The sequence below is a fragment of the Myodes glareolus genome, chromosome 27, assembly GCF_982192425.1.
Source record: "Myodes glareolus chromosome 27, mMyoGla1.1, whole genome shotgun sequence".
NCBI lineage: Eukaryota > Metazoa > Chordata > Mammalia > Rodentia > Cricetidae > Myodes > Myodes glareolus.
The window spans coordinates 28,175,118-28,183,037 of record NC_142052.1 but is presented as its reverse complement, the minus strand read 5'-3'; the positions used below and the strand labels follow the sequence as shown (position 1 = coordinate 28,183,037).

The 7,920-nt window shown below is 40.4% G+C and overlaps 1 pseudogene; it reads left to right on the top strand.

Annotated features, from left to right (window-relative positions):
• The first annotated feature begins 4,743 nt into the window (after positions 1–4,743).
• LOC148117622 (NADH dehydrogenase [ubiquinone] 1 alpha subcomplex assembly factor 4-like) lies at positions 4,744–5,408 on the top strand (annotated as a pseudogene).
• Positions 5,409–7,920: the final 2,512 nt, after the last annotated feature.

The following is a 7,920-nucleotide window of genomic DNA, read 5'->3' as shown; positions in this document are numbered from 1 at the left end:
CCAATGAAATGATAGAATAAAAGTGTAGATTATTGAATCTACTTTACAAAGAATAAAGTGGGTCAAAGATATTATAAGATAAAAGGGTAGATTGTTGAACCTATTTTTAAAAAGCAAGTACTTATTTTAAATATTTCACATTGATATGGATGTTTAGATTTGATTCAAATTGAGATATAATTTTTGTTAAAACATACTGTCCATACACTTATATTCTTGTTCAAGGTAATTTACCAAATACAACTCACTTAACAATGTAATGAGAATTTCTAGTCCTTGAACGTTATTATTACCAACTAATTCGGGCATAAAGAAATGCATGTTAGTAATTGGTTATCTATTACAACTGAAATTATAATCATGTTAGGTATGTTTTCAAGGTCATACAGAATGTTATGAGATGATTCAAATGTACATACTTTAGAGAAAATGATTAATGAAGTGGGAAATTTTGCCTCATTGGGGATTACAGGTTACTTCTGAAAAAATACAAAGAGGAGATGCTATTAATAATCTAGGATATAAAATACTTCTATAACAATTTGAGCCCAAGAGTTACAAATTCGGAGAGATTAATTGCAGACTCATACTGACTTTCAGAAATTGCTGGAAGACATTGCGCATTTACAGCCCATTCTTGGAGTAAAAAAATTGAAAACTTAGTCATTTGGTCCAAACTTTAAAAGGTGGCAAAGATTTAAATAGTCCAAAGAATTATCAGTTAAAGCAGAGAGAATATTGGTTTGTTGTAAAAGAAATTATGGGAGGCAAATGTGGATTATTTGGATCCAAAGCTTGACATATTCTACAAATTTTAAGCTCTATGTATTCCTCTATAGGAATTGTAATGCAGAGAAAAGATACTCTCTTAAAAGAGTTACTTTTACCATATAAACAAACTAAAAATACTAAAAAGTTAAACAAACTAAAAATACTAAAAAGTTATATGGAAATAAATCTCTGAGTTGATTTCATTTTATTTTTCCCGATTATTGATAAGCAATCGATAGCGATTGAGTATTGATCTATCAATGTATCGATCGCTGAGAGCCAGGCGGGACTCGAACCCGGGTCCTCTGGCAAAGTGGAGCGTTAGGCGCTCGCTCTTAGCAGCTGAGCCACCGCTCAAGCTGCTTTTGAGTTGATTTTAAAAGGAAAAGTGAAACTACATCAATTAGCAGAACTTAAGATATGCCCTGCATTTTTTATTATGTAGAGACCAGACAACAAATGATACAGCTACTTCTCCCAGGACTTGACTAATAACACAAATTAGTCTTCTCAGGATCCTCTAAATATACCATCACCCCCAGACTGCAGGAAGTAATGTGGGGTGAGTGGTTTTTGGTTATTTAGTGGGTTATGGATATTTGTCATTCATTAGGGAAGTTGGTGTTAAATTGGGAACGTAGACCCAGCCCCTGGCCTGGGAGTTGCTTTGTTCTGGACTCCAAATCCCAGCATGCCAGTCCTTGACCCCTCCCAGGGATGGGGGTCAGGACCTGTCTCACAGGGTATTTAAGAGGAAGAATACATAGTTTTCGGGACTGCATGGGTTCCCTCCTGTCCTGTCTCCCCGCCATGGGCTCGGCCACCCGAGAGTGTCATTCTTAATAAAACAATGGGCATTTTAACTTGGTTTGATTTAACGTAATTGGGTTTCTTGCGCCAGTGGAGCTGCTCTTATTCTTAGCATATGGAGTCCCACCATAAGTCCCACCAAGGGGCCTTAGTTTTTTCCTGCAGGGCCCAGGCCCCAGGACCTGGGGTCGAGGCCACACTGGAAAACTGGCCTTCCTGCACACGTGCTCCACCAGACAAGTTCGGCTTCACTTGGTGAGTTTCCCTTTTAAACTGCATGAGAGTAGGGTTTCAGGGTGACCCATTCAAGTTTTCAGGCTTTTTTTGAAGTCATGGCCATGCAAAGGGCCTGACTGGCAGTGGCAAAGGCAGAGCTCTCTGCTGAGATGGGATTTGGGTGCCGGAAGACGTTCCCTCCCAATTTCTCATGTTCCCCATATAGATTAGACGTTTATATTTCGACTGGCTCAGGGCCGCCTCTCCAGTGGACGCACTGCGACGGGCCCATATCAGAGGCATGCTTTATAACTGGGTTTCTTACTTTTCCTAGCCGATTCCAAATGCCTTTAAGTGGGCACTTAAAACTTTTTAAAGTTGTAACAATCTAACTTAAAGCAAATTACACTCCAAGGCCGCATTTTTTTCAAGAATGGTGCTCGTCCCGCCTCTTCTGCTGTTGTCTCTCTTTACATTGGCGACTACGTGCTTTGTCCCGCCCCAGCTTCTGTCTCTATGTTTTCATTGGCACTCCCGCTCTTTGTCCCACCGGGACTTCTGCCCCTCTGTGGCCTCCGGGAGCTCCGCCACTGTGCACCCGCCGTGCCCAAAGCCCTGTGCCGCACTATGCCCATAAAAGCAACAAAGTCCCAACAAAGATGTGGGGCTGCCAGTTGCAAGAGCACACTTGCCCCAATGCGGCGCAGCCAGATTGCGGAGGGACACTTGGCCCCAAAGGGGCACTTTGTGGAGCCGTACTTTTCCATCAGTAACAGACGCAGCGCCAGTTCCGGGAGAGCATTTGCCCATCAGCTTTTGGGCCCAGCACCTGCCAGGCCCTGCCCTTTTCCACCTGTTTCCTCTGGTCTCGGTGCTGCCCCACCTTTTCCTATTGACTATAAATCCTCTTTTGTTCCCTGTCCTTCCACTTTCTCTTGCCTAGTAAGCTCACACAGGTCTCCAGGTCCGTTCTGTTTCTCTGTTAAAATAATGTGGCCACAATATGTGTGACTGTGTTTTTGTGTTGTAAATTTAAACGCTATGTATATGCATATGTGCTTCCAGATTACAACAGCTTTAAAAATTTAACTTATATATCCAGTTTAAAATACCAGACAATGATCTTTGTTCCCAAATGCCTTTACAGACCTGAGACCATGGCATTTAAAAAAAAATACAGAGCTTCTAATATAGAGAGACAAGCCAGCCTCTGCAGCATCCTATGTGTGTCCACTTAGAAGACAAAGACCTCCGTTTCCAAGCTTCCTCTGGGTTGCAAAGCACCCACACAAAAGCATAAAAGGCCTTCTTTCTCAGGGAATCAATCAGCTTATCTGTCAAGCCAGGTAAGATGTTCTTCCCCTCACAGGAAAAAAATCTTTGGGCCTCTTGCACTCAACAACTAATGGTAAAAACTGCTTCTAAGCCTGATGTTCTCCAAGGACCAGGAGAGGACTTGGGATTGCCTGCTGGCCAAAAGCTGTCTCGTGTTTTGCTCATATATTCCTCCCAGATTTGTCTAAGGCATTTGACAATTCAAGGTGACTGTTCTTTAACAGGCCTCATAGTACAGGATTAACTTAGTACAGGCTTCAACTTTCAGAGGTTTTTCAAAGTTCTCAATTTCCTCTAATAGCCTTCTACCAGTTCTCTTACAGGTTCCTAAAAAGTTCCATTGCTACACCAAAATCAGGCCTGGTAAAATCCAAGGTTTTAGTTTTTCAGTTCTAAGCATATTTTTCAAGTTACTCCTGCTGCCTACCCAAGACTAACCTACAAAATGCTCCCGGAACAATGCCAACCAGCTCCTGGGACACCATTGGTACCAGCTCTCCTGGATCACGGACACCTGCCAACTCAAATCTGGTTTATTTCTTCTATTGTGTCTCATCCCAGGGGTAGCCCTACTACAAAGGTCCAGTAATAACGATTAGTTTTTTCTCCTAGACACCTGCCTTCTTACCTCCCTCAAAAAACAAATGCCCAGCATCTCCAGAATGACAGCTGACAGGTTGCCTCTCCAGCCACACCACCCACTAAACTCCATCCACCAACAGCCAGCTCGCCCCTCCCCATGTCACCCCATGCCCGCAGGAAGGAGCCAGACTTGAGTCTACACCCTTTTTCCAAAGAGAGCCTAAAGGTTTGTCATAATTATCACTTCAATTTCCTGTCACCCCTATATCCAAAGAGTCTGGAATGTTAAGTTGGGAGCTTAGCCCCAGCCCCTGGCCTGGGAGTTGCTTTACTCTGGACTCCAAATATCAGCATGCCAGGCCCTGATCACCCCCAGGTGTCAGGATCAATCCCACGGGGTATTTAAGGGGCATCCTAGAGGAAGAACACATGGTTTTTGGGTCTGCATGGGCTCCTTCCTGTCCTGTCTCCCCGCCATGCGCTCAGCCACCTGAGAGTGTCATCCTTAATAAACGATGGACATTTTGGTTTGGTTTGATTTGACCTAATTGGATTTTTTGTGCCAGCGGAATTGCTCTTATTATCAGTTGGTGGCAGGTTGTTCTTGGGAATGGTTAGAAGAAAACCTGAACCAAACACATTGGATTTATGGTTCTTGTTTTGAAAAGAAAAAAGGGGGGATATAGAAATGGAAGGATAAAAGGGCAGATTATTGAAACCACCCTAGAAAGAAAAAAGAAGGATATAGATATAGGATAAGAAGGCAAATTGTTGAATCTACTCTGAAAAAGCAGCCACATGTAAAAATTTACATTGATATGGATCTTTGAGAATTGATAAAATTTAGAATTACTTTTTTAGAAAATACTGTACATATGTTTTTCCTCTTGCTCAAGGTATTGTACCTATGCAACTCATTTAACAATGTAATGCAAATTTCTAGTCCTTGAAAGTTATTATTACCAACAACTTAGGATATACAGAAATGTGGGTGAATCGAGGACATCAGGATGTAGAAACAGGGCTCACATGAGCCATACTTTCAGGACCTTCAACTTGGAAAACTGATCAGAGCTGGAGATTAGCAATAGGAAGTCCCCCATGGCTCTCAAGCACCCTTCCACCCATGGTCTCCTACACAAGAAGCCGAGTCAGAAAAGTTAACAACCTGTAGTCATTACTAAGAGATGTATATGTCGATTTCAAAGATTCGGTATTGTCCTTGCCGGTAACATATATGCTTTAATTAAGTAAACAGCTCATTGTGGAGGTCTGAGGAAGTGATCAAGAAAAAGCGGACAACCAGAGAAACACAGTGCCAAGTGAGAAAGACGTTCAAGTACAGCAAGAACTGAAGGAATTCACACTGCTGACATGACATCACTTGGATAAGAATGTCATGGACGTTCCCAAAGGCAAAATTTCTGTTGTAGTAGCATGGACACTTCTCAAGAATCATAAACTTTCTCCCCAAACATGGACTGCTGAGAAAATTGCCAAAGAGTATTATTTAGAATTGAAAGACATACATTCCATTCTCAAATATGTTGTTACTTTTGATGTCAAAAATCTTCCCTCCTGGAGAAAGGAAAGCAATACCACCAAAATGAAGAAAATCATAGAACAATTTCCTGTGTACTCACAAGCACTGTGTCCTTGTTTTCAGTGCATTAAATTGTTCAAGTTACTGTGAACTGAGTGCTGCTCCTGTAGCACTCTTTCACCTCTTCAAAATTATCTATAGAATGCTGTTCTTTTTTAAAACTAGATGTACGTGTAGACCCTGCATATATGTCAGCATGGCTAATACCATGTATACATTTACACCTTACAGACTTAATGTGTCATTTTAGACACATTAGTCTTAATACTCAATATTTTTCTATCTATCTATCTATCTATCTATCTATCTATCTATCTATCTATCTATCTATCTATCTATCTATTTTGGCTTATTGAGACAGGGTTTCTCTCTATCTTTGGTGCCTGTCCTGGAATTAGCTCCATAGTCCAAGCTAGCCTCAAAATCAGAGATCTGTCTGTCTCTATTTCATAATTGCTGGGATTAAAAGTGGGTGCCACAACTACATGGCAGACATATCAACTTGTAAGTTTTAATCATGTGGACCAAATAACTTAATATTAAGTTTCACTTTCCAGTTTAGGATGGTTTGTTCTTTGTAGGACACACTGACCTCAAAACTCCTCCTGACTCCTACAAGACTGGCACTTTGTTAGGGAAAGAGATTCTCAGTGGTGAGATGGGGTAATTATTTCCCAAATAAACTGAGCTCAAAGGGAGAAAAATACATATTACCATGCTGGAGAATAAAAATCCATAAGGATTTTCTTGTGTTTTCAATTGGTTTTAAGTATAAAAAAAACTTTTTAAAAAAATTGGTGGCATCCGTATCATGTTAACAGTCTCTCTTTTGATAAATAGTGGTGACATTAAGAGCTTCTAGAGACACGGGCAGTACACAGAATGATTTAAACAAATAACTTCCTCTAATTTAGACATAAAAGAAATATGTAAGGAACACTTTAAAAGGATCCAAATTACATGATCAAATGTTTTCATTCTAGGAGAAAAAGTAGCAAGCAGAAGTATAAAATAATAGTCCTTGGAGGGACCTGGGAAATTGCCAGTTCATTCACGTAAACTCAGGAGTATAGCATTCCAGTAACAGAACCTAACATGAAGGAACATGACACGTTACACCTGCGTGTTCTTGACTATATTGTGTGGCCTCTCTGTAATTGAATTTCTATAAAACTATAAAACTGCCTTCTGTATATTTCAGGTCAGTTGTGAAGATAAACAACAAAGGACCAAGCAAATACAAATTCTTGTAGTTAAAGTAGGTGTCAAAAGAGCGTATGACTGAATTGTCTGCAGTTTATGACACCAGGAGGCCAGAATTCTGGTTTTTAAACTCCTACCAGCATTTCTAACTATTATGACAAAAATGAAACAAATACTAAAAAGACAGAATGGAGTAGAGAGCAATTGGGATTGTCAATTTGTCCCTTTCCAGAGAAGACAGATTTCCTTCAAGATTCCCCTGGAAATGATGTGGAAGATGAGAGGACTTCAGCATAGTGATGGAGTGAGACAGGTGTGACAGCAAAGACAGGAAATAAATCGGAAGTTTGTAAACGTTCTTCAAACCTAGTACCAGTGCAGAAACCAACCCTGGTTTCCTGTGTTTCATACAGAAGTTTAAGAGAACACACTAATTCTAATTCATGCAAAATTACATCTGAAAACTCAATCAGTAAAAACCATCCCCCTTTAATTCAGAATGAATTACTTTGAATCACTAGTACTACTTTGAACCCATTTTTCCTGTACAGAGGCAGCTGTGAACATGATTTTTGCTTTACAACCCATAGCTCTATTTACAAGGCTGGAGCTTCTCTCTGTAAATTGAGAGTAGTGTCCTGGACATTCTTGATAAACAACAGATATGAACTGAGTTAACCTTTAGGAGACAGAGATATGTGACCTCTGGGTTAGGCACTGTCTCTGCTATGTGAAAATGGCTCCATCAAAGGGAAGGCATGAGGCTTCAGTAAACGTTGCCTGGAGGTACCAGGAGGGACAGTGGATTGAGTACCAACACTGGTTTCACTAATGAAATCTTCTAGTGGAGTTTGTAAAAAAAGGCAATCTGCCTAAGTTTTATCTTGAGATAGTATGAGAAGCTTTTTGCTATCTTCTAAGTTCTGATTTATTAACCTTCTGATATTTATTACTAGCAGTCCCTTTTCCGACTAATTGCTAAAGACATCTGTTTCCTTGCAATTAGTGATTTTTGCTATAATCTCCTCTGGAACATATTTCATGTTAACTGTCTAGTTACCTATTGACATTAGAACACATCCCCCCACACACTTGGGGTCTCTGTTGTCTAACCTTTGTTCAGACATAATGCTTGGTGCCCTTACTATAAAATGTGGGTTCAGAAACCAGCCTTTTGCCACAGCCTAACAAACACCATCTCTGGCTGTGGTCTCAGCTAGCTGATAAGCTTCTGTGCCTCATGGTATCTTTATTTTTAAGTTTGTTTTTAGTTTTCCTAGAATCTGGTTTCTGAAATAAAGTTTGCTTCTGCTTTATTAGACTTTGGGGGTATGCCACCATCTTTGTACAATCCAGTTCTCGCTTTTACCAAAACCAGAAAATGGGTTGAGCAAGAAGGG